Genomic DNA, 27,497 nt, shown 5'->3' on the forward strand with positions numbered 1-27,497 from the left:
ATGAAGCCCCCCAAAAAACTGAACTGGAATGCAGTAATTGATTTGTAACCAAAAGTAGGCCAAACGTCCTCTATACAACTTGAACAGAAATACAGGTAGTATTATGGGCAGATGAAAGTCCTGAGAAATGGACAAACACTGATTTTTATATCCACCAAATCATTTCTGGGTGGGTGGGACTGTTAAATGAACTTAATAATTATGCCATATTATTTGACCAATGAAGCAAAAAGTTAAATTTTAAGATTTTTACATAAATTTTTTATCGCATACTTTACTATTCAACATTGCTTATTCAAATTTCCACACACAAAATATTGACACCAAAGTAAGGGAATCCAATATCAGAGAACACTTAATTTTTTTTTTTGGAAACAGGTCTTATTATATAATACCCATCATATATATGATAGGTCAGTCTGTGCAGCCCTATTATGAACCTCCATTGGACTTTTTAAAATGAAAAATTCTTAACTTAGATTTATCAATATCTAGTTGTTATTTTTTACTTACTTATCATAAATCACAACATTTTTGTAGATAATGGTTTAAGGTTATAAATTGACCTCTACATGTTACATGTAGAGGTCAAATTGTTTATATTTGATAAACTTGTGTTGTTGGGTTACTGTCTCATAGATGATAGCTAAATATTTCCTTTTAATATAAATATTAGATCTGGTATGATTTCCTATGAGACAATTATTCGCCAGAGATGAAAGGACAAGGATATACACAACTATATATAGGTCACCGAACAGCCTTCAACAATGAGCAAAACTCATACCATACTATAACTATAAAGGGCCCTGCATGACAATTAGTTTTCACGTAACAATCTCATTACTTGGTTCCCAAGTGCTATGTTTAGTAGGTTGGTTTTTTACTACCATACATCACAAACAATTTAAAACAAAGACAATTTCCAAAATGAAAATGTTCATTATAAAAAAGAAGATACTAAAACGTCAAAAAAAATCATCAGCCAAAGAAAGGCAGACATTACCATGGCTAAACAGAGAAAAAGGAAATGATAAATATACAAAGAACTTCAAAGAAAATCGAAGACTTGGGAAATTGACCCCTAACCCAGGTGCATAACTTTATAATTGGGTGCCAATTAGGAAACAAGTACTTTATAGCCATTGGCTTTTACATCACTAAAAGAATAACAAGGTCAAACAGAGATTCTGACCTTGAAACAGAATAGTTCAAGGTTTTGATCTCATCACGGAAAAACAAGAGTTTTATATAGAATGAATACAAATATAACAACCCTATTTTGCCTGGATGCATATTTATTATTATGGCATCTATATATAGTTTTCAAAGCTCATCTTGTCTTTCTTGTATTGTAAAACCTTAAAGTATCAAAATTAGACCAATTCTTTACTGTTACATGTCAAAATAAAATTTACAGTAGAAATCACTCCTGTATTAACCAATTTTCTTGCAAGGGTCAATTCTTTTTTAAGGTTACAGAAACATTAAAAAAACAAAAATTTGCTAGCTACTGAAGTCAAAATTTCTCTATTGAATGAGCTCTGATCTTTTGTTTATTCTGGATCAGTTCTTATAATGAGAACTTAGGATTTCCAATCAAACTTTGATTAAGAAAACTTGGTCAAAGAAAACTTTGATAGTGACAACAGGCCTTGAAGTACAAAACACTTTTACTTTTTCAGACAAAGTATGAAGAAATACTTGACCAAGTACTCATAATATAAAATAATTAGATGTGGTATGATTGCCAATGAGACAAACTATTCCCCTGTCACTAAATGATGTAGATGTTAGCAACTAAAGGTCACAGTACGACCTTCAACAATGAGCAAAAACCATACCACATAGCAAGCTATAAAAGGCCAGATATAAGTTCATATATGTTGGTAACTGTTTTTAGTAATATTTTGATAAGTACCAATTTCTTCCACTATTTTGATTATCAATTACATGTACTTCTTTTAAAATTACTGTTTAATCTTTACTGATGAGGGGTGGAATGAGAGGTGTCATCTCTTATTCTTAAGAAATATAAAGCATTATTTCCTGGATCACAAAAAACAAACAATTAATTCCAGAGTCGTGATAAGGCTAAATCCTGAATTCCAGTGAAAAAAAATCTCAAATTCTCACAAAAATAAAGGCCTAATCCCTGAAAAAGGGCCCCTCTGCCCTTTACTAATGATACATTGAACTATACGTAAATTGACAATGTGTAAACATCTGTTTTTGCTTACATAAATGTATATGAGGGCCTGTAGCTAGCTACCCTCTTTAAATAAGAATTTTGTTATTATTATTAATTTATTATCATTATCATTATCAGTATACCATTATCATTATGAATTATTCAAGTGAAGGACAAGTTTCATCATCATCAAGCACAAATATTGACTCTATTTTGTAATTTATCTATAAAATTAAAAGTGGTTATTTGATGTCTTTATACCATCAAAGTCTGAATTGAGAAAAGTTTATTTAAAATAAAAATCTTCAGTAATTACTAATTTATTTATGATCGTCATATTGTTTAACCAGCACTACAATCATTCTAAATCTGTCAATGTATCAATTGAAGAATGCTTAAATTTATATGATTTCAAAGACTTTTTTTTCTGAATTTTTAAATAATCCTTTATTCAAGTTTTAGAACAAAACTAATTCCATAATGAAAGACCATCATCAAAGAATGTTTACATAAAAGAACTTCTTGTTATTTGCATCTGGCAACAGCTGTTATCACAAGTAATATGTAAAAAAAAATATGTGTTAGCCAAATAAACTTTCACATAATTAGAAATCGTTAAAATTACATACCATTAATTTTACACTGCTTTACGTTACAAACTCTAAATTATACATGAATTTTATTTTATCAAAAGGCATTTACTTATTTACTAAAAGACAATTTCACAACTAATTCTTGTTCCTTTAACGAGATTTATTTTACCAAAAGGGATTTCCTTAGAGAGAATTCACAACTGGTTCTTGTTTCTTTATCTTTAGAGTATTGACTGAATTTTTTTTTATTTCAATAGCATTCGAACAGCTGTTTAAAAGAATTTTAAATTTTTTTATTAAAAAAAAACTTACATAATATGACAAAAGACATTAGTACTGGTATTACAGAACTATAAGTTCTCAATTATTTCACTATTTGCATGTACATGTATGTACCACGTAAATCAATTTTTGTTTCGTAAGTGTAAATATTGATTTACTGTAATTAGAACAGTGACTGACCCTAATCTTAAGTAAATATTTTCCACAAAATATTTGGAGTACAGTGAATGTATTTACCCTGTTTCATCTGAAGAAATAATCAAGGTCATGTTTATATGTTTAGTAAACTAGTATAAATTATAAATTATTTGTTTGTTTGTTGGTGTGCAATTAAATGCCACTTCAAGCTACCATATAAAAATAAGGAGATGTGGTATGATTGCCAATGAGACAACTATCCACCAAAGTTCAATTGAAGTGGATGCAAACACTTGTAGGTAAGCGTACGGCCTACAACAATGAGAAAAACCCATACAGTATAGTCGTCTATAAAAGGCCCCTAACAAAACAATTTATGAAAAACAAATCTGACAGACATGAACCCATGGCTATATCGAGGAGGACAGTTTTTATTGGTGGAGGACTATCGTCAGGATATAAATAATACATGTATAATACTGTGGATTCATTATTATTCGTGGGATACCACTTTTCTTGGATTCCGTGGGTAAAGGTGGACCACGAATTCAAATGTTCAACCAAGTACAAATTTCCTAAAGACATGTACCGGTATGTAGACTTTGGGAAAACCATGAAACAAAACATTCACAAAAATACAATTTTCCCTAAATCCACGAAAATTGGTACCCACCAAAATAAATGATTCCATGAAGTTGGTGTGCCAGCGTAGACATGCTAAAAAATGTTGTGCAGAATTGTTTTGGGTCATGATGCTCTGACCTAAATAGTCAAACTTCAAGACTTTAAAAGCCCTTTGTAATATATTTTGTTTTTCAGGAGGCATTTGTCAGAAACCCACTAAGCCCTCTGGCCAACAGTGTGATCAATTTACTATTACTTTTAGTTTAATCGTTCTAATTTACCAATTAAACACATAACTTTTACATAAGCAGGCGGAACATTTCAGACTTAAAATTGAGAAGAAAAAAACCAAGTCAATTGATCGATCTTGTTTATGGTGACACATAAACACCAAAAACCCCTCTATACACAAACTCATCTATTTACTGGTGCCAAAGTTATATAGGTGTTAAATGATAAATGATCTTAAAAAAACGAAACAAATCTAGTCATAATGGTAAAATTCACAGTTTTTTCTTGTTGTCACAGTGATGAATGTGTATAGATTACATACTGAACAAGGTCACCATAAAAAAAATAGACAAAAAGAATTAGCATATAAAGTGTGCAGGTTGACACCACACATTCTTATTGTTGAAAAGGGGGAGGGGTAAATAATTGAAAAAGGGGGATAGGTTTTTTTTTTTGTAGAGGATTTTTCATTCATGCACCATATGGAAGGGATTTAATGTCTGCCATAATTATACATTTCTTAATTTGTAAAATGCAATTTCTTAATTTGTAAAATGTAAACTCTTAATTTGTAAAATGCAATTTCTTAATTTGTAAAATGTAACCTCTTTTAATTGTAAAATGCAATTTCTTAATTTGTAAAATGTAACCTCTTTATTTGTAAAATGCAATTTCTTAATTTGTAAAATGTAATCTCTTAATTTGTAAAATGCAATTTCTTAATTTGTAAAATGTAACCTCTTAATTTGTAAAATGCAATTTCTTAATTTGTAAAATGTAATCTCTTAATTTGTAAAATGCAATTTCTTAATTAGTAAAATGTAATTTCTTAATTTGTAAAATGTAATTTCTTATTTGTCACATGTATTTTTTCCACTCAATACATTTTGTTTCAAAAGCAATAAGCAATAATTGAATAGTTACTTTTTTCAATTTTCACTTTCAGAGGTTGACAGACTGGTATGTATAATTTATGTTGAAAGTCTTCAATATCAATGTCTTTTTAACTACAGGTATTACAAAAACTGAACAATATCAATGATCCATGCCAGGCATATATTTTCATCTTACAATCATTCCATGTATACAAATAAAATAAAGTATCGTAAACCTATTCTTATAGTATCTGAGAAACAGACTTAATCACATTTCATAAACATTACCCAAAAAACATTGTGAAATAAGGTCAAAGTCAAATGAACCCTGCCAGACAATCAGGCCAAAAATAAAATTTAAACTGTTTGATGTTACCTGACCTATCCACCTAAAATGCAGCCTGCCCAAACAATTTTATGATACAAATCGTTTCAAATCTTATTTAAAAAGATTTTTCCTGTTCCTACGACGTATTCTTGTCAAAAACATGTTACTTATGTTGTTTGTCAAAAAAATAAATAAAATGCTTACGTAACCTACTCAACCCTACAATTAAAGCATGGGTAGGTAACATCAAAAAAAGAATTTTTTAAGGGTGGCCTCATGTACTTTTTGCAATCATTCCATACACCATATATAGTTGACATACTGCCTACTAAGTATCTGAGAAACTGACCTCATTGAATGTTATTATATATTGACCAATAAACCATTAAAATGGATACTGAATTTTTGTCATTATATAAAACAAGCTTCTGTTCAAATTTCATAAAGTTCTATGTAGGTTTGATGTATTGATGTCTAAAAAACTTTAACCACAGGGTGAACCTAAATGTTGACAATGCTGACGGCATCGGTATCTACGATAGCTTTGTCTTCCTTTCGCAATATAAATGTAGCAGACAGGACAATAAACTCTTTGATATCAGTTTTAAACAACTGAAATACATATTATTCACAGTCATAAACTTTACTGAATTGGGAGATTTACCTCATTTCTCAAGGAAAAAGTTTACTAAAGAACAAAATCATGTGTTACTTAATAACTCAGTAGTAAGTTACTATGGTCCAAGGACACAGTTATCGTCCTTTGGTTTTCGTTGTCTACGAATATAGTCCCTAGTGTGAACAGTGTATAACTTGCATTTTTTTTGATACACTTTCCCAATTTATTTCTTGATATTTTATGCATGAAATATTAAGTAAGGGGATGAAATTACATGTTGAAAAAAATTTGGGTTCTGAATTTTTATGTTAAGTAGTGATTTGGTCCAGTTAAAAAAGGTAGAAAATTAGAATGTCTGAAGCTGTCAAACTGAATTTTAGCCCCCTTAACACAGAATTGTCAATATTTTGAGTTAGAGCTGGTAGAAGTTTCTATAATTTTGATATTATTTGTATCAATAGTAGTACACTACACTGTAAAAATCTTTTTGAGATAGAGCAGGTGCGATTTTTTAAATTTGAATTTATTGTCTAAAAGAAATGCACTACGAAATAACTGTGTTCTCGGGCCTCTATGATAGGAAACCATTGTAAAATGAACTTGCCAGACTCACGACATGTAAATAGCAAAATTCATCAGTTATTAAAGACCCTTTAGTGAGAACTCAGAATTATACCAAGATACAAAATTAACCTCCATTAGCTGGAACCGAGACAATATATTTGACCACTTGCATGTCCAAGGTTAAATTTAACAAATGCTGGAATAAGAGATACTTGATACTAACTACATGTATTAGAAAAGAAGTCAACATAAAACAATTAATAGAAGGCCAGATGAAAATAAACAACTTTGATCTTACACTTAGCTGTAAAAAAGAACACTATTATGAGACAAAATAAGTTTTCTTGGTCAGTCATCTGTAATTTATTATGACCATCATGTTTTATTAATAGGCATAAAATTGAGAATGGAAATGGGGAATGTGTCAAAGAGACAACAACCTGACCATAGAGCAGACAACAGCTAAGCCACCAATGGGGCTTCAATGCAGCGAGAAACTCCCACACCCGAAGGCATCCTTCAGCTGGCCCCTAAAATGCACATAAATTGACCCAAAAAAGCATGAACCTGATACAAATAGTAATTAAGAATTGACAAATTGTCAAAGCATTATGAAAATCATGAAACAAAAAACAGAACAATGTGCCATAAACTTTATGAAGGGCAAAAAGTATATTATGTTAATCTATCATAATTAAACTTTATCATCCTTAAAGGTTTCTTGGTGAAACTTCATGCCTTACCAAATTAACTGCTGTCATTTTCATTAAAAAAAATCAGTGTTTACATTGGTTGAAATTTTCAAGGTCACGCTGTCATAAAAAAATTGGGGCCTATTTACAAATTTAACATGTTCTTCAGATCAGCTGCATATTATTCTAGCATCAAAGAGGGTTCAATGAGAATTAATTCAAATTCATGTAGGTTTCTCAACAAATATCCACTTTTTAATCATGAAACAGTTTTGCTTCACCATCAAATCAAAATGGCTATCTTTCAAATGTGTCTCAGCTTCAATTGACAAAAATTTTTTAATATTCCTATAAGAATCTAGATAATTCTTTCAAGTCCTACTCTATTACGATGTATAATTGTCAACTATTTCAACCTTGCTTATGCTTAATTGTACAGATATCAACAAAAATAATGCTAACCATGCTAAAATGAGCATGACATGAAAGAATTATTTCTTTTAAAATAAAACTTAATGCCCCCTCTGCTACAGCGAGGGCATAAAAGTTAAGAGCTAGGACAAAATTATACACCCATCACATTGTTTAAATCAATGTCTAAAAACAATATGCCTAAAAACAACTGTAATACGTTATTTAACCAAATGCTCATCTCATAATGTTTATCATCAAAGAAATTTTTTTTGTGGACTGATAATAAAATTGTTGATAATAAAACTTTTATTTCTTTTATAAATATATATAAAACCTTTAAAAAAAAGGTAATGTACTGGCTTTGAAGTATATTATATATTAACTTAAATATTCCATTTTTACATCGCGATGACCTTGAGGTCACTCCGATGTATTGCTATCGCCTAGATTTCCATTATGTAAATTAGTTTTGGGTTTGTAACCGATCTATAAACATGATAAATATGCGCACATAAACGAGTGCAAAATAACATTCCTTGTCATTTGATATAAATACATCTCTTCAATGAATACTGATAAAAATATTTTTGTTTACAACATAAATTAATAATGTGAAAATGTTTTGTAGTTAGATATATATATATAAGTAAAAAATCATTGATAATATCAATGCACACGTACCGAAAAATTGTGTTAAAGCATGCGGAAGAATATCTCAAAGAACGTTTTGCGACAGGACCGGTAACTCTGTAATTGTTTTTGCGGGAAAATATGAATGCCTACTCGTATCCAATCTTAGAAAAATCGAATTTTTACAGAAAAGTGTCCACCATGCACTTGCATTGCACTATTATTAGAACAGTAGAATAGAATGATATACAAACGGATGCAAATCATATATATATGTAACTGTTATTTTAATATAATATATAACAACAAATCAGTGTATACTGATTTGTATCACTACAATATAATAGTTATTACGGTGAAGTTGAATTTCCTGTCATTTATTCATCATACTCGCACGCACTTGTCTAGAAAAAAATATATCTCTGTACATTAACCTCAGTTTCAGGTAAAGAGATATGTTGTTTTTTTTCTGAGACAAGTGCTTTTGACCATCCTCAAGAACTTGTGGTCATCCGATGTTCAGTACGTCAGTACTTTGATTACAACTGTTGAAAATACATGTATACTTCATTGATTGGCTTTTACAATATGTTGCATGATGTATAATTTATAGATGTGATGAGGCAGCAGTTTAACAATGAAAATAACCAAGTCAGCAAGAAATCAAAACTATTTAATATTTTCTATGCAACCTTCTGTCAGTTAGTACCCCCCCCCCTTTTTTTAACAAAAAAAAAATGGTACAGATTTTAATATTTTGATACAGAAATCATTTAGCTTATTGGTTTTTTATTGGGGGAGAGCAACTTAAATATTTGTCCTGAACTATTGAATACTCAACTGTCCATTATCAGGAATAGATTGTTTTTTGTCCCAGATAAAAGACAATAAATATGTAATAGTGCACTACTATAAATTGTGATATGAATAAGGAACTGTCACACACAAAATAGAACACCTAGAGGTCAAAAACAGTACTTTATAATAGACAAGTGTCTTTACAAATTCACCAGGCTCTATGTCCTAATGGGTATTGAAATGTTGAGATAATTTACACAGGAGCTTTTATTAAAGATCTGCATTCAATGCCAAAAAAAAAACAACATAAAATATAAAAAAGGCAAACTCTACTTTTTTCTGCAAATTTTCTGATTTTAATAAAGTTTACTTTCTTTTAGTCAGCATCTAGTACAAAGCTTTTGTTTCAAATACCTGAACATGCATGAAATATTTGCCACTGGATATAAAATATCCAGCAATTCATCTACATCTACATTGTACGTTGAACTGTCAATCTTGACCAATACTCAACGCTTACGGTGGGCACAAGAAAATGAATAATTTTATAAGATAAAACCAAAGATATATAAAGCAAGTATAAAGTATGAAATGAAAAAAAAAAAAAAAAATAAACAGAGAATGTCTTTAAAAAAATGAGTTATCTCCCTTTGTACAGAAATATGGTTTAACATAGTACTCTAACATTAGATATGGTCCAGAGTTATGGTCCATAACTCTGGACTAAATCATCAAAACGGAACAAAATTCGAACTTGATCTATAACTTGTCATGATAAAACTATATACCAAATATCAAATCAATATCTTCAAGAATGAAGAAAAAAAGTGTGGAAAGCTGATTTACCGGACAGATGGACAGATGGACAGACGGACAGACGGACAGACAGAAGGAGTGCAAACCTAAAGTCCCCTTCGACTTCGTCGGTAGGTGACTAATAAAGTAAAATAATATAGAAAGGGGGTTTCCCATTTTTTCGTTCAATTGTATCAAATAAAAATTTAATTTTTGAATGTATAAAGATGCCGATGCAAGACATATTTGCAATTCAATATTTAATTTGTTGCGGTAATATTTGAGTAAAAAAAGAACCCTATTAATACTTCTATATCCTTTCTTTTACTTTAAACTATATCTTGGGCATAGTATTTTGTTTAACTAACTCCAACCATTTAATTGAAATTTTCTCTTTATAGAAACCCAGTGAAAAAATCTATTAAATGAATTGTATTTCATTATAGAACACAATGTTTAGGATCAATATTGTATGCAAAATAAACTGTTTAATAATGTCAAACAATATGTCATTTTATGTAAAAACAGCCAGTTTTTTAGTACAAAAAATTACATTACCAATCATTAAGTGATTAGTATTGTACAGTTATTTGATAGTAATTATAATTTATTAGACAAATCAATTAGAAATATAATCACTTAATTTGTTCATTGAAGTAGTGTTAAATTTGATACATTAATGGACCATTTAATTTAATTGGATTTGATATCTTATGGTTTCCAGATTGAAGAAAATAAAAACAAGACACAATACACAGAAACAAGAAATAAGAAGGCGGAAGAAACCAAGAGAGACATTCAAATCTCACAAGTCAAAGAAAAACTGACAACGCCATGGCTAAATATGAAAAAAAAACAGATGAACAAGTCCATAAAAACTCCTATGAAAACTAAAGACTGGGCAACACTGACCCCACAAAAAAATCAGGTTCAAATTCAGGTGACAAGTTTTGTTGGGTGTTGTCACAATTGAGGAAAAGAGGACAGAGTTGACGGGTTCTGACAACTGAAATAAGGTATCACGAATGTATCTATAACAACTTAAACTATGTTATTTCTAAACAGTCAAGGAAACAAGTTAAATAGAAATATATGGCAAGCCGTTTTACTATTTATTCGAACTTCAAGATATCTCATATAATATATAAGTCAGATATATCTTATATAATATAAAATATGCAGAAGCATGACAATACATTAATGATAAAATGTGTAAATATTTCTGTAAAAGAATATAATTTTACTTTCCCAGTATACTTCACTTAGAATTACATTTGAGCGCAAGAAAGTCTCCTTGTGAATCGGCCCGGGGTCGAAGTTCAACATATCAACGGAAATTTTTGAGTGTGCTTGCGTTGCTTTACATCGAGGCTACAGCTTTTCAACCAATCGGGGAATGTTTACCTAGGGCATACATCTATTTTTACTGCAGATTTTGACATGTTTAAATCGGGATTATAGAAAAATGGAATGTTGTTGGTAAATACAAAACAGAAAATGATGACCACTTTTAGCAAAAGATAAATTGGATCGGGGGTCTGTGAATTCACATTATTTATACAACTCTCCTTACTCTTGGGAAGCGTGTGCTTTACATCGAGGCTTGCGTTGCATTACATTGACGCCATAGTAGTTCAACCAATCGGGGAATGTTTATTTGGGGCATACATCTATTTTTACTGCAGGTTTTGGCATATTTTAATCGAAATTAGAGAAAAATGGAATGATGTTAGGAGATTTAAAACAGAAAACGATAAATATTTTTAGCAAAAGATGAATTGGATCTGGGTTCTGTGTATTCACATTATTTGTACAACTCTCCTTACTGATGGCAAAAAATGGAATTTCCGTGACCTAAATGGTTCGCGAAAATTAATATTTTTATATATATATAGTAAATACATAAGATATCTTATATAATCTAGTAAACTTTATAGGATATCTCATATACTTTATAAGATATCTACTAAAGTTTATAAGATATCTTATAAAGTATATAAGATATCTTATAAATATTTTTTATCTCCTATGATTTATAAGATATCTTATAAAGAAAATTATATAAGATATCTTATAAATTATATGAGATATCTTATAAACTATATAAGATATCTTATAAATTATATGAGATATCTTATAAACTATATAAGATATCTTATAAACTATATAATATGTCTTATAAACTATATGAGATATCTTATAAAGTTTATTAGATATCTTGAAGTTAAAATAAATAGTAAAACAGCTTGCCATAGAAATATGTATAAAAGATCATAAAAGGATATTTGGGATGTACAATGAAACAGCAACCCAACACAAGAGACCTGAAATTAAACAGAAGTTATTAAAAGATCTGCTGTCAAAAACATAATTCCTTGAAGACTAAATATAAACTGTTGACACAGAGATATGTCTTGCCTGTATAAAATTTTGATAGTACAATGCAAAAGTTGAAAATTAAACAGCAACACTCTAATATGTTAACTATGCAAAACGTTTGAAGTTGATGGACCATGATTGAGGAGCCATGACAAAAATAAGTCCCTCATGGAAATGAGATGTACTAATGCTACCAAATAACACTGACTTACTGTAAGAGGTTATCCTTAAACTGACCAATTCAAAAAAAAATTAACATGTGAACTTAAATGCAAACCTTTCAAGGTCAATTTACCATGACTGAGGGACATGGACCAAATAAATCTCTAAGAAAATTAGCCAAGGGTAATACAACACCAGACCAAATATCATTGGCTAATACCATACATGGTCTTCCTTAAATTGACCTTATTAAAACTTTGACAAGCTGCCGCAGGTAGAAAAACTCAAAACATTGAAAAAGACAACTAAAAATTTGACATCACCACCAAAAGTAATGTCACGACTGTGGTTAGCTTATAAGCTAACAGGTTTTAGCCAGTTTAACAAGTTTTAGCCAGTTAAAAGCAATATAATGTTTTTATTAATAGTAATAAGATAAATTATTTATTTTGTAAAACTTAAAATGAAAATTTTGTTAAAAAATTCAGGTACCAATGTTTTAATTTTTTTTGAAATTTTACATAATTTAAAATCTATGCTTTAAAAGTTTGTTATCATTATGATTTACTATTATATATGAATAGAAATATGATATAAACAAAGATTTTATCTATGGTAATTATATTAGATAAAATCCTTGTTTACACCAATATTTCTGTGTATTCATAGTATGTGATTGGATTTTGATTATTGCTTGGTGTTTTGACAAAATTTGTTCTCATTGTGATACCTAAAGCCCATATGAGCTGATACAGCTTTAAATTGCTATCAATCATTTTTAATTTTAATAAGTTGAACAAAAATTTCGTCAATATTAGAATAAAATTTATGATTTTATGTTGATGTCCTATATTAAGGATATTACAAGGCTATGATCACATATGGGCCTATCCTGACAATTAGATTAGCTAAAAATCAAAGAATGACAAAAAAAAAGCACCTTAATAAATCTAAGCAATGTTTTTCCTCTCATTCCTTTTTAAACATTTGAGGTGGCAAATCCAAAAACCTGAACCATCATATCTACTGCCTAAACAAATCAAAGTACTGAAGTACTGAACATCGGATGACCACAAGTTCTTGAGGATGGTCAAAAGCACTTGTCTCAGAAAAAAAACAACATATCTCTTTACCTGAAACTGAGGTTAATGTACAGAGATATATTTTTTTCTAGACAAGTGCGTGCGAGTATGATGAATAAATGACAGGAAATTCAACTTCACCGTAATAACTATTATATTGTAGTGATACAAATCAGTATACACTGATTTGTTGTTATATATTATATTAAAATAACAGTTACATATATATATGATTTGCATCCGTTTGTATATCATTCTATTCTACTGTTCTAATAATAGTGCAAAGCAAGTGCATGGTGGACACTTTTCTGTAAAAATTCGATTTTTCTAAGATTGGATACGAGTAGGCATTCATATTTTCCCGCAAAAACAATTACAGAGTTACCGGTCCTGTCGCAAAACGTTCTTTGAGATATTCTTCCGCATGCTTTAACACAATTTTTCGGTACGTGTGCATTGATATTATCAATGATTTTTTACTTATATATATATATATCTAACTACAAAACATTTTCACATTATTAATTTATGTTGTAAACAAAAATATTTTTATCAGTATTCATTGAAGAGATGTATTTATATCAAATGACAAGGAATGTTATTTTGCACTCGTTTATGTGCGCATATTTATCATGTTTATAGATCGGTTACAAACCCAAAACTAATTTACATAATGGAAATCTAGGCGATAGCAATACATCGGAGTGACCTCAAGGTCATCGCGATGTAAAAATGTATTCAGAAATAAGATGGATGGCTGTTTAAGGTCCATCTTCAGAAATAAGAATGCAGTCAATAACATTTAGTCAAAGGAAATATATTATATAAATAACACATAGCTGAGAGGGTGATAGAGCAGATTGTTACCCCGAGAAAACATTGTCAACTGAGGTGAAGCCAAGGTTGACAATGTCTTTTCGAGGGGTAACAATCTGCTCTATCATCCTCTCAGATATGTGTTATTTAATTTATTATACTGAATGTTCTGTTACTACAGTCTATTCAATTTCAAATTCAAAGTAATAAACTATGTCGTCTTGTACATAACAATCATCCATTTTATTAAAGCGCACACTTGATCAAGCATCTCCATGAAGGGTAATAGAATATTTGCCATGGGATAGAGTAAATTGTCTCCCTCATATTAACCAATCAAAATCTGGCATTTTTACATGAAGTATAATATAAACTCTTATCATGCAATCAAATAAACAATACAATTAAATAGTTAAGATGACTTGATGAAGAAACACTGTCTCCAAGCCTTAGGTAGCCGAATGTAATTTCATACGAATCATTCAATAAATCTTGGTATTGATCGAAGTAAAGTCTCACCAAAGGACGCTGACAGAACTGTGGATTCATAATTATTCGTGGGATACCCATTTTCTTTGATTTGATGGGTAAAACTTAACAGAGTTAAGTGTTCAATGAAGTACAAACTTTCTTTATGTTTATAAATATGCAGTTTTTTGATAAAACCACAAATATCCAAGAAAATGCAATCTTTCCTCAATCCACAAAAATTGGTACTAATTAACGAAAATAGATGAATCCACAGTATACGTCCTGAATCTAATACATGTTCACAGAATCTAATACATGTTCACAGAATCTAATACATGCTCACAGAATCTAATACATGTTCACAGAATCTAATACATGTTCACAGAATCATGTTCACAGAATCTAATACATGTTCACAGAATCTAATACATGTTCACAGAATCTAATACATGTTCACAGAATCTAATACATGTTCACAGAATCTAATACATATTCACAGAATCTAATACGTGTTCAGAGAATCTAATACGTGTTCACAGAATCTAATACGTGTTCACAGAATCTAATACATGTTCACAGAATCTAATACATGTTCACAGAATCTAATAAATGTTCACACAGAATCTAATACATGTTCACAGAATCTAAAACATGTTCACAGAATCTAATACATGTTCACAGAATCTAATACGTGTTCACAGAATCTAATACGTGTTCACAGATCTAATACGTGAGGAGATAGTGGGGTATGTGAGGAGATAGTTGGGTACACATTATTCTCTGAGTATTGTAGACTGTTATCTATTTCATATATGCAGTCTTCACATTTAACCACTGAGGCCCAGCATCCCAGGCTTGTAAAATTGCTTTCAGGCCTGTAAAAATCATCTCTACAGGCCAACAGAATCTAACTAAAATTTTTCAAAAATTGAGCTCCTGGCCTGTAGATTTAGAAGTTTATCGTGAAGACTGCATATATGATCAGACTGAATTGAGAATGAAATGAATAAATAAGTGATACAAAAGATGCATTAATTTGATTGGCCTATCCTGCAATGTGATAAAAAATTATGAAATTTCCATTGGCTAGAATTCATTACTGAATTTCAATAATAAGAAACTTGCAATAAGCTGGTTTATCATTATACTGAAATTCAATAATTTCAATTAATTTCAAGCAATATCTAATTTTCACTTGTTATGAAAACTATAAACAAGACAACACCACAATAACACAAAGAACCAGTATCAATATTTTTCTATTGTTATTGAACCTATGCTGACCTTTGTATATATTTTTCGATTATTTAATTTAGTTATGAAGGTTTACACAATTTTGGCTACTGGATCCCAATTATTGTCACGTTAACCAATTATTTTGTCAATATAACAGAACTATATACAACTGTCATACTAGTGGGAAGTTTAAGAGGGTGGTAAAGGGTTATTTACGTGCAAAATGTTTTGCCATTTTTATGTCATGTGCAGCCGTGAAAAAGGTTCGTTATTCACTGTGTTTCTTGAAATCTGTAAAAAATTTTAATTGTTCGTTCATCGTGAAATGGCAACTTTATTTTGCATTCTTCCGTGCAGATACCCCCCTCTATGCCCCCATGTTTAAGGCTGAGCTAAGCCATAAATCCAGTCATAAAACTTTTGAGTACAATTTTCAAATTCAGACTCAGAAATCAACCAATCATAATACTGGATTTGGTGTTTCCAGCACTATTTTTGTACTAAGAGTACTGAGTAAAGTATCATGACTGCCAAGCCAGGTTCAACTCAAAGTTTTCTTTGGTACGCCTGGACCAAGTCAGGAATGACAGCTGTTTTTCAGTCATTCTGCTCAATGATATAATTACTTATTTAGTTTAGTCAGTTTTTATATACTTCCCCTTTTTGAATTTATCTTTTCAAGTTGGTATTTTTGTTTATCTATTATATCTGATCTGGCTTTCTTTTTTTTTTTTTGGCTGGCAATCTCATTAATGTGTATCCATTATTCTCAGTTATTAATATAAATATAAATATATGTCAAGTTCAAGTTGAACCAACACTCTTCCTATCAGACAGATTTCCCTATCCTGGAGTAAAAATAATATTTCGGATATCCTGAGAAAACCACAACCTTGTAACTTTATTTATACATCAAAAACTGTGTTATTTTGTACTGATTAAGTACTTTTATATATAGATTCACAAGACTGGACAAGAGCATGGACCATGGTCTAGATATCTATTTTTTTTACCACTAACCCTACTTGACAGTGGCGTATCCAGGGGGGAGTCTGGGGGTTGGAACCCTCCTTTCTTTTTGACAATCAATGCTTTTGAATGGGGACATATGCTTGGAACCCCATCCCCTTTTAAAAATGGCTGGATCCGCCCCTGCTTGATTACTAAAATATTGTTCAATTCTAAATCTTGATAAGCTCCCATGTTACCTTCTCCCTTTTATTGTATAGATTCATTTATTTATTGAATGTTGGTGTAATTAACACTGTTAACACACTTGGCTGAAACATGGCGCCAGTTTTTATCGTTTGATGAAGCCAAAGTACCTGGAGACAATCATGAACTTTGGCAGGAACATGGACAAGCCAAGTCAATTAAGATCTGAGTAAAACATATCTTGCAATGAACTCTCAACTTCAGTGTTGATAGGTTAGAGATCACTATAAATGAACTTTTTCTACAACTTGGTCACCAAGCAGTCTTTGTGCTCAACCACATGGTCAGCAGCCCAGACTTGTAAAAATGCTTCCAGGCAGGTAAAAATCATCTCTACAGGCCAATAGAACCTAACTAAAATTTTCATAAAAATTCAGCTTCGGGCTTGTAGATTTTGAAGTTTATTGTGAAGACTGACCAAGGCCCCTTGTTTGAAAAGAAGTAAATTCTGAATTAGATGTGTCGAAAAGACATGAATGGCCTAGCTCGCTAAAAATGCTTGAAGCCATTTTTAGGAGTGGAAATTTTTAAAGTCCAAAGCCCATTTCAGCAAAAATCAGCAGAGTGCAACCAAACATAAACTTATATCTGTAACTCATCTTTGTAGACTCACATACTAAAAATCAGCTCAATATGTGAAGGGGTTTAGAAAAAAGTCTCTATAATAATAAAACTATATGACCCAAACCTAAGTTGGCGGGACCATAAAAAAGTCTGTATAAATGTTTGTTGTGGAATGACTGAATGACGGACAAAAGTAAAACTATATGGCCATAAGAATATACACTGGGCTACTAAAAATAGTTTTAAAGAAGCCCATCTGGCTGTTACAGTTAAACCATTAATATTTCAAAGACATTTTACAATAACATTTAAGGGTACCTCATGATTTAACTGCTCCACAAATCTATGTTAATTAATGATCTGGACTCCAATTATGTCTCTCCAGTAATGCTGGATGCCAAATGAATAAAGGATTTCAAACTCTGCATGATAATTGATATTAACCCTTTTCTTGTAGGGTTGATGCTTGACATATTAATATCATCAATAGAAAATTTGAATTTTCTTAGATAACAACAATAAATGAATCGGAATTAAAAGAACAGGACTTTTATTGCTATTTGTCATCTCAACTTTTACTGCAAAGATTTTAAAACAGGTCAGACCTCAAAGCATACATTAAAATCAAGTCAGGATGTTACAATAATACATCAAAAAGTGTCAGGAATTACCAAAAATATTGGAGAGACCACACCAACTACCAACACCGGACTAATCCAAGAAAATAGACATACAGACAAAGATTATAAACGATAAAAAACAATGGTTTAGCTAGTCTAACTTGGAATAGTCCCACAATGTGGTTGGGTTAAAACACCATTAACTCTACCAATGCATATGCTATACTATTTTCCTGATGTGACCTTTTACTTTTGTATGCAGTACATATTTCAATAGGAACAGACACTTAGGGCTATTCCATTAAAATGTATGTGGGAGGGTAGGAAGGGACTTTCAAAATATCCCTACAACCAAGAACCATTTTTTAGATAATTTTGCATAATGGTAATAGACACATACTGAAAAAAGACCCATGACCCACATTCAATAATTAAACTTCCCATCCTACCCTCCCACATACATTTTAATGGAATAGCCCTTAATAAGCCGTTACAACTCTTATCTTTTAGAATTTGACAGATGCCTTTTACTTAAATTGCAAATACAAATCTGTATGATACTTTTTTTATTTCCTATTTTTGATTGATATAAGTCATTACAATTCTACTCAATTTCCATTTTAAGTAGGTCATAAAAATCGAGAAAACTAATACAGGACCATAATTAGACGGGATATTTTGTTTAATACTTGCTGATGCCTTCCCATGGGATCTGTATCAGACGGAGTTGTCCATTAATTCTGACAGTTATTCATGGTTTTTTAGTTAAAGGATAGAAATAATAGAAGCTGCTTTGAGTATTTTATGGACGGCCAGATCATTGGTATTGCTGCTTTGTTTTCATCATCAATTTCAGTCCGAAATTGACGATAACATCAACAAGAACCTATGACCTTGTGGACAATTTGTGATAAATCCATCACAATAACGTTATGTCTTTTCCATAATATCATCACAATTTCAATTATAATGCGAAACCATTGTTATTTAGGTCTCATTTGTCCTTGGGATATTCCAATCATAGAAATTCATCCTTCACCAGAGTCAACAGAACTTTCATCGCTACAGTTCAAAACCAGCAGTGTTATGGCTTGTAATACATCTTTCTATTGTAGGAGCACTTACCCCCTAGAGATTTCACTTTCTCCCCCATTAAACAATTGTAAAATATCAACAAATGAGAAAAACTCTTTTTAAATTACGTTTGTTGCAATGCTAACTGATTTTACCTTCATCGGGAACGTTCAACCCTAAACATCTAAAAGCCAGGGATGCATAAACTTTAAGAGCTATATGACCATAAGGGACCTAACTAGATGCACTAAAGAGCCTGTGTCGCTCACCTGCATCTTTAACAATGGCCACTTTTTAGTAAAAATCATTATTAAAGGGGAATAACTCTATTAAGAGTTAACTGACAATTTCAGACATGTTGGCATATTTGTAGATCTTATCCTGCTGATAATTTTTCCTTTTTAAAGTTTCTAATTATCATTATAGTTTTCAAAATTATAGACAAAAAATGTTAAAAATTATCAGTAAAGGGCAATAACTCCAATAATGAGTCACCTGTTGTGAATCTTGTCTTGGTAATCATTTATGCTATTTAAATAGATCTATATAAGAAAATGTGGTATGAGTTCCAATGAGACAACTCTCCATCCAAGTCATAATTTGTAAAAGTAAACCTTTAAGTTTCTATCTATCTATTACAGTTTTCAAGATAATAGGCAAAAATGGGAAAAATCGTCATTAAAGGGCAATAACTTCAATAAGGAGTCGACTTACAATTTCCGTCATGTTGACTTATTTACACAAGTACATCTTGTCTTGCTGATCAATTTTGCTATTTAAATTTCCTATCTATCTAATATAGTTTTAAAGATATTAGGTAAAAATGCAAAAAAATTGTAAAAATCATCCTTATAGTGCAATCACTCTTATAAGGAGTTGATTGGAGATTTCAGCCATTTTGACTTATTTGCAGATCTTGAGGTTGTCAAATTCTAATAACCAATAAAATGCTCCGCAGGGCGCAGCTTGATACGACCGCAGAGGTCGAACCCTGAACAGTTGGGGCAAGTATGGACACAACATTCAAGCTTGATACAGCTTTGCATTTGGATTGTGATTAAATATTTGACACAGCATAGGTTTCTGACACAGAATGAATGTGGTCTAAGAACTTAAAAATTTTAAATTGGACATTCACCTATTATGGTCCAATATCCAAAATCTAAATACATGGTTAGATTCAGCATATCAAAGAACCCCAAGAATTCAATTTTTGATGAAATCAAACAAAGTTTAATTTTGGACCCTTTTGACCTCAATGTGGACAAACTTGATAACGGGGCCAAAAAATCAAAAATCTAAATACATGGTTAGATTCAGCATATCAAAGAACCCCATATATTCAATTTTTGTTCAAATCAAACAAAGTTTAATTTTGGACCCCGATTTGGACCAACTTGAAAACTGGGCCCATAATAAAAAATCTAAATACATGTTTAGATTCAGCATATCAAAGAACCCTAAGAATTCAATTTTTGTTAAAATCAAACTAAGTTTAATTTTGGACCCTTTGGACCTTAATGTAGACCAATTTGAAAACGGAACCAAAAATTAAGAATCTAAATACACAGTTAGATTCGGCATATCAAAGAACCCCAATAATTCAATTTTTGATGAAATCAAACAAAGTTTAACTTTGGACCCTTTGGACCTCAATGTGGACCAATTTAAAAATGGGGCCCAAAATCCAAAAACTAAATACATGGTTAGATTCAGCATATTAAAGAACCCCAAAAATTCAAGAATAAAACCCCATTGAAATTTGTCAAGAAATAAGCAATTTATACGAAGTATCTTCTTTTGAACAATACTGTGCAATTAAATATTTCTTGCTATTGTGCAATACTGTACAATTGACAATTTCTTGCTATTGCGCAATATTGTGCTATTGGAAAATACTTGCTATTGCGCAATACTGTGCAATTGAAGATTTCTTGCTATTGCGCAATACTGTGCAATTGAAGATTTCTTGCTATTGTGCAATACTGTGCAATTGAAAATTTCTTGCTATTGCACAATACTTATTATATAATAATTTACACATCCTGTTTGGTGTGTATCTCCTACCATATCATTATTATTTGCTTTTAAATATAAATCAGAAATAACCAACTTAAAATGGAAAATTTTAAAAGAAAAAAAAAAGGAAAAAAAGAAAAAAAATGAAAAAAAAAAAAATCCCCCCCCCCCCAATTTTTTGAACCCCCTTATGATTCATCACCCCCAAACTCAATCCCAGCCTTCCCTTTGTGGTATGGTACCTTGCACTACAATTTCAGAGAGATCCATACACTTAAACACAAGTTATTGTCTGGAAACTAGAAAAATGCTTATTTTTGGCCCCTTTTTGGCCCCCAATTCCTAAACGTTTCGGCAATTACCCCCAAACTCAAACCCAGCTTTCCCTTTGTTATATGGAACCTTGTAGTACAATTTCAGAAAGATCCATACACTTACACACAAGTTATTGTCATGAAACTAGAAAAATGCTTGTTTTTTGCCCCTTTTTTGGCCCCGTATTCCTAAAATTTTGAGGCAATTACCCCCAAAATCAATCCCAGCATTCCTTTTGTGATATGGAACCTTGTGGTACAATGTCAGAGAGATCCATACACTAACACACAAGTTATGTCTGGAAGTTACAAAAATGCTTATTTTTGGCCCCTTTTTGGCCCCTAATTCCTTAACTATTGGTACCATAACCCCCAAAATCAATCCCAACCTTCCTTTTGTGGTATTGAACCTTGTGGTAAAATTTCATAGAGATCCATTCACTTAAACTAAAGTTAGAGTGCGAAAACCAATGTGTCTTCGGACGACGACGACGACGACGCCAACGTCATACCAATATACGACCACAAAAATTTTTTTGCGGTCGTATAAAAAATAAGAGTTGTAAGGGATTATTAAGTGTCTGTTCCTATTGAAATATGTACTGCATACAAAAGTAAAAGGTCACATCAGGAAACTAGTATAGCATATGCTATGGTAGAGATAATGGTGTCTTGCTGATCATTTTTGCTATTCAAAGTTTCTGTCTATCTATTATAATTTTCAATATAATAGGCAAAAGTTTCAAACAAGAGTGCACACGCTGAAATGTCTCTCCTACTGTACTGACCATTGATTTTATGTTGATAGTCCTACAATCATTCCATACACAGAATATAGATGACCTATTGCTTATAGTATAAAAGAAATAGACCAAACCATGGAAATTCTATATTGACCAATGAACCATGAAAATGAACTCAGACAGACATGTACATCTTTAAATCATTCCATGCATCAAATAAAGTTGACCTATTGCTTATAGTATCTAAGGAACAAAGTTAACCAGGAAAACTGAACATTGACCAATGAACCATGAAAATGAGTTGAAGGTCAGATGATACCTGTCAGACAGACATATACACCTTACAATCATTTTATACACCAAATATAGTTGATCTATTCATTGCTTAAAGTTTAAGAAAAACAGACCAAAACACAAAAACTTAACATAAGCAATGAACCATGAAAATGAGGTTAAGGTCAAATAAAACCTGCTAGACTGACAAGTATATTGTAGAACATTTCCATACACCAAATATAGTTGACCTACTGCATACAGTATTAGAAAAACAGACTAAAACCCCAAAAACTTAACATTTAGCAATGAACTGTGAAAATGAGGTCAAGGTCAAATAAAACCTGCCAGACTGACATGTACATCGTAAAATATTTCCATACACCAAATAAATTTGACCTACTGCATACAGTATTAGAAAAACAGACCAAAACACAAAAAACTTAACATTGAGCAATGAACCGTGAAAATGAAGTCAAGGCCAAATAAAACTTGCCAGACTGAATGTACATCGTAAAATATTTCCATACACCAAAATTAGTTGACCAATTGCATACAGTATTAGAAAAACCGACCAAAACACAAAAACTTAACATTGAGCAATGGACCGTGAAAATGAGGTCAAGGTCAAATAAAACCTGCCAGACTGACATGTACATTGTAAAATATTTCCGTCACCAAATATAGTTGACCTACTGCATACAGCATTAAAAAAACAGACCAAAACACAAAAACTTAACATTAATGAACCGTGAAAATGAGGTCAAGGTCAAATGACACCTGCCAGAATGACATGTACATTGTAAAACATTGCCATACACCAAATATAGTTAACCTATTGCATACAGTATTAGAAAAACAGACCAAAACACAAAAACTAACCACTGAACCATGAAAATGAGGTCAAGGTCAGATGACACCTGCCAGTTGGACATGTACACCTTACAATCATTACATACACCAAATACGGTAGACCTATTGATCATAGTATCCGAGATATTGACTTGACCACAAAAACTTAACCTTGTTCACTAATCCATGAAATGAGGTCGAGGTCAAGTGAAAACTGTCTGACATGCATGAGGACCTAAGCAAGGTATGCACATACCAAATATAGTTATCCTATTACTCATAATAAGAGAGAAATTAACATTACAAAAAATCTTAACTTTTTTTTCAAGTAGTCACTGAACAATGAAAATTAGGTCAAGGACAATGGATATATGACAGACGGAAACTTCATATTATATGGCATCTATATACAAAGTATAAAGCATCCAGGTCTTCTAACTTCTGAAATATTATGCTTTTAAGAAGTTAGTTAACACAGCCACCGCCACCGGATCACTATCCCTATGTCGAACATTCTGCTACTGCAACAAAAGTCGCAGGCTCTACAAAAATGGTAAAACTCATCTAAGGGCAATAACTCCTACAAGAAGTCGTCTGATAGTTTTGACTTAAATAAACAATAGGTAGAGCTCAACATTCGGAACATTTTCGCCCTGTCAGATTTTCTCTATTCAAAGCGGTTTTCAAAATAATATGCAAAACTTGCAATTTACTCCGATGTTCTAATTTTTGCCATGTCGGCCATCTTGTTTGGTAGGCGGGGTCATCGTACAAATTCATAAACTATATACCCTAATGATGATTGTGGCCAAGTTTGGTTAAATTTGGCCCAGCAGTTTCAGAGAAGAAGATTTTTGAAAAAGTTAACAGACGACGACTGACAACTATCCACCAGAGACAAAATGACGTAGATATCAGCAACTCAACTTTGTTTCATAGAAAAGAATCGGAAACGAAATACAAGCAGTATTGATACGGTTTAAGTACAGAAATATAACATTTAACTTATTGTGTGTATAAGATACCTGACATGGTATCAACTTTTATCTCTTGCAGGGAAGCATGTTTTTTTTTTTGTCAGGACAAGTAATTTTGATTGAACACAAATTTGTATTTTTTATATCAATGTTTTTGGGCTTTTTTAACAACTAATCATTACTAATTTTCAATGGAAAAAAGCTATTCTTTCACTTCAAGTCTGAAACAAACTTATCTGAATTTTTTTTTTAAGAAACAAACATGTACTTTCAAAAAAAATTGCATACAAGTTTAAATTGTGGTTTGAAAATAATTGGAGACAAAAGTCTTTGCCACAAACACAAAGAAAAATACTTTTCCTTAAGATATTCTAATTATTCAAATTTATCCTTCACCAGAGTCAAGATAACTTTCATGCTACAGTTCACGTCTAACAGTGTGAAAATTCGTCTTTCTATTGTAGGAACACTTACCCATCAGAGAATCCTATCCCATGCCTTCATATTCTAGCTTCACCATCAAACAATTCTAAAATATCTACAAAAATATTACATTTGTCTTATTGTGTGTCCAAGATACTGATAAGGCACCAGCTTTTGTAATTCTGTAGGGGTGCATTGTTTTTTACTCGAGGCAAACATATGTACATCAATATTCTTATTTTTAATTCTATTTTTCTTTTTTAAATAATTTTCAATAAAAGAACAGAGTTCAAATGTCCCCCGCATTGCACATATTTTATCTATCCAAGGGTAATAACTAAAACTAGAGGCTCTCAAGAGCCTGTGTCGCTCACCTGACTCTACTTTGGTCTTAGAAATCATGTAAAGATAGATAAAAATCATAACAGATACCCAAATAATGATTGAGGCCAAATTTGGATTAATATTGGTCCCGTTATTTAATACAATATCCTGGTGGCCATCTTGAACAGTAAATCGGCAACAAAGTAGCAACACTTGGTCAGCACCTCATAAGGAACATTCATGCCATGTTTGGTTTCATTCCATTCAGTGGTACTCTAAAAGAAGACATTTGTATGTATTTCCCATAGGGTCCTATGTTAAACTAAGCCCCCCCCCCCCTAGCGGCCATCTTGGATGATGGATCAGCTGCAAAGTAACAACACTTGGTCAGCATCTCATAAGGAACATTCATGCCATGTTTGGTTCCATTCCATTCAGTGGTTTTCTAAAAGAAGACATTTGTATGTATTTCCCATAGGGTCCTATGTTAAACTAAGTCCCCCGCTGTCGGCCATCTTGGATGATGGACCGACTGCAAAGTAACAACACTTGGTCAGCACCTCATAAGGAACATTCATGCCATGTTTGGTTTCATTCCATTCAGTGGTTCTCTAAAAGAAGACATTTTGTATGTATTTCCCGTAGGGTCCTATGTTAAACTAAGTCCCCCGCTGGCGGCCATCTTGGATGATGGATCGGCTGTAAAGAAACAACACTTGGTCAACACCTCATAAGGAACATTCATGCCATGTTTGGTTCCATTCCATTCAGTGGTTCTCTAAAAGAAGACATTTTGTATGTATTTCCCATAGGGTCCTATGTTAAACTAAGTCACCCACTGGCGGCCATCTTGGATGATGGATCGGCTGCAAAGTAACAACACTTGGTCAGCACCTCATAAGGAACATTCATGCCATGTTTGGTTCCATTCCATTCAGTGGTTTTCTAAAAGAAGACATTTGTATGTATTTCCCATAGGGTCCTATGTTAAACTAAGTCCCCCGCTGTCGGCCATCTTGGATGATGGACCAACTGCAAAGTAACAACACTTGGTCAGCACCTCATAAGGAACATTCATGCCATGTTTGGTTTCATTCCATTCAGTGGTTCTCTAAAAGAAGACATTTTGTATGTATTTCCCGTAGGGTCCTATGTTAAACTAAGTCCCCCGCTGGCAGCCATCTTGGATGATGGATCGGCTGCAAAGAAACAACACTTGGTCAGCACCTTATAAGGAACATTCATGCCATGTTTGGTTCCATTCCATTCAGTGGTTCTCTAAAAGAAGACATTTGTATGTATTTCCCATAGGGTCCTATGTTAAACTAAGTCCCCCGCTGGCGGCCATCTTGGATGATAGACCGACTGCAAAGTTACAACACTTGGTCAGCACCTTATAAGGAACATTCATGCCATGCTTTGTTTCATTCCATTCAGTTGTTCTCTAAAAGAAGACATTTGTATGTATTTCCCATAGGGTCCTATGTTAAACTAAGTCCCCCGCTGACGGCCATCTTGGATGATGGACCGACTGCAAAGTAACAACACTTGGTCAACATCTCATAAGGAACATTCATGCCATGTTTGGTTCCATTCCATTTCTTGGTTCTCTAAAAGAAGACATTTTTATGTATTTCCCATTGGGTCCTATGTTAAACTAAGTCCCCCACTGGCGGCCATCTTGGATGATGGATCGGCTACAAAGTAACAACACTTGGTCAGCACCTCATAAGGAACATTCATGCCATGTTTGGTTTCATTCCATTCAGTGGTTCTGTAAAAGAAGACATTTGTATGTATTTCCCATAGGGTCCTATGATAAACTAAGTTCCCCGCTGGCGGCCATCTTGGATGATGGATCAGCTACAAAGTAGCAACACATGGTCAGGACCTCATAAGGAACATTCATGCCATGTTTGGTTTCAATCCATTCAGTGGTTCTCTAAAAGAAGTCATTTGTATGCATTTCCCGTAGGGTCCTATGTTAAACTATGTCCCCGCTGGCGGCCATCTTGGATGATGGATCGGCTACAAAGTAACAACACTTGGTCAGCACCTCATAAGGAACATTCATGCCATGTTTGGTTTCATTCCATTCAGTGGTTCTCTAGAAGAAGTTCAAAATGTAAAAAGTTAACGACGACAACGGACGCCAAGTGATGAGAAAAGCTCACTTGGC

General features: G+C 32.2%; 2 long non-coding RNA genes across 4 annotated transcripts in view; both read right to left on the reverse strand.

Annotated features, from left to right (window-relative positions):
- LOC127726682 (uncharacterized) overlaps window positions 1-27,497 on the reverse strand; it is a 101,487-nt gene that overhangs the window by 70,746 nt on the left and 3,244 nt on the right. For all 3 annotated transcript variants that reach the window (XR_007993639.1, XR_007993638.1, XR_007993640.1), the window contains exon 2: window positions 25,046-25,109. This is a non-coding gene — a long non-coding RNA (uncharacterized LOC127726682). The remainder of the gene's footprint in view (window positions 1-25,045; window positions 25,110-27,497) is intronic.
- On the reverse strand, window positions 25,328-27,163 carry LOC127726683 (uncharacterized). The gene is made up of 2 exons (XR_007993641.1): window positions 27,044-27,163; window positions 25,328-26,545 (listed from the first exon to the last, which is right to left on the reverse strand). It is a non-coding gene; the product is annotated as an uncharacterized LOC127726683 (long non-coding RNA).

The sequence above is a fragment of the Mytilus californianus genome, unplaced genomic scaffold (assembly GCF_021869535.1).
Source record: "Mytilus californianus isolate M0D057914Y unplaced genomic scaffold, xbMytCali1.0.p SCAF_18, whole genome shotgun sequence".
NCBI classification, from domain to species: Eukaryota; Metazoa; Mollusca; class Bivalvia; order Mytilida; family Mytilidae; genus Mytilus; species Mytilus californianus.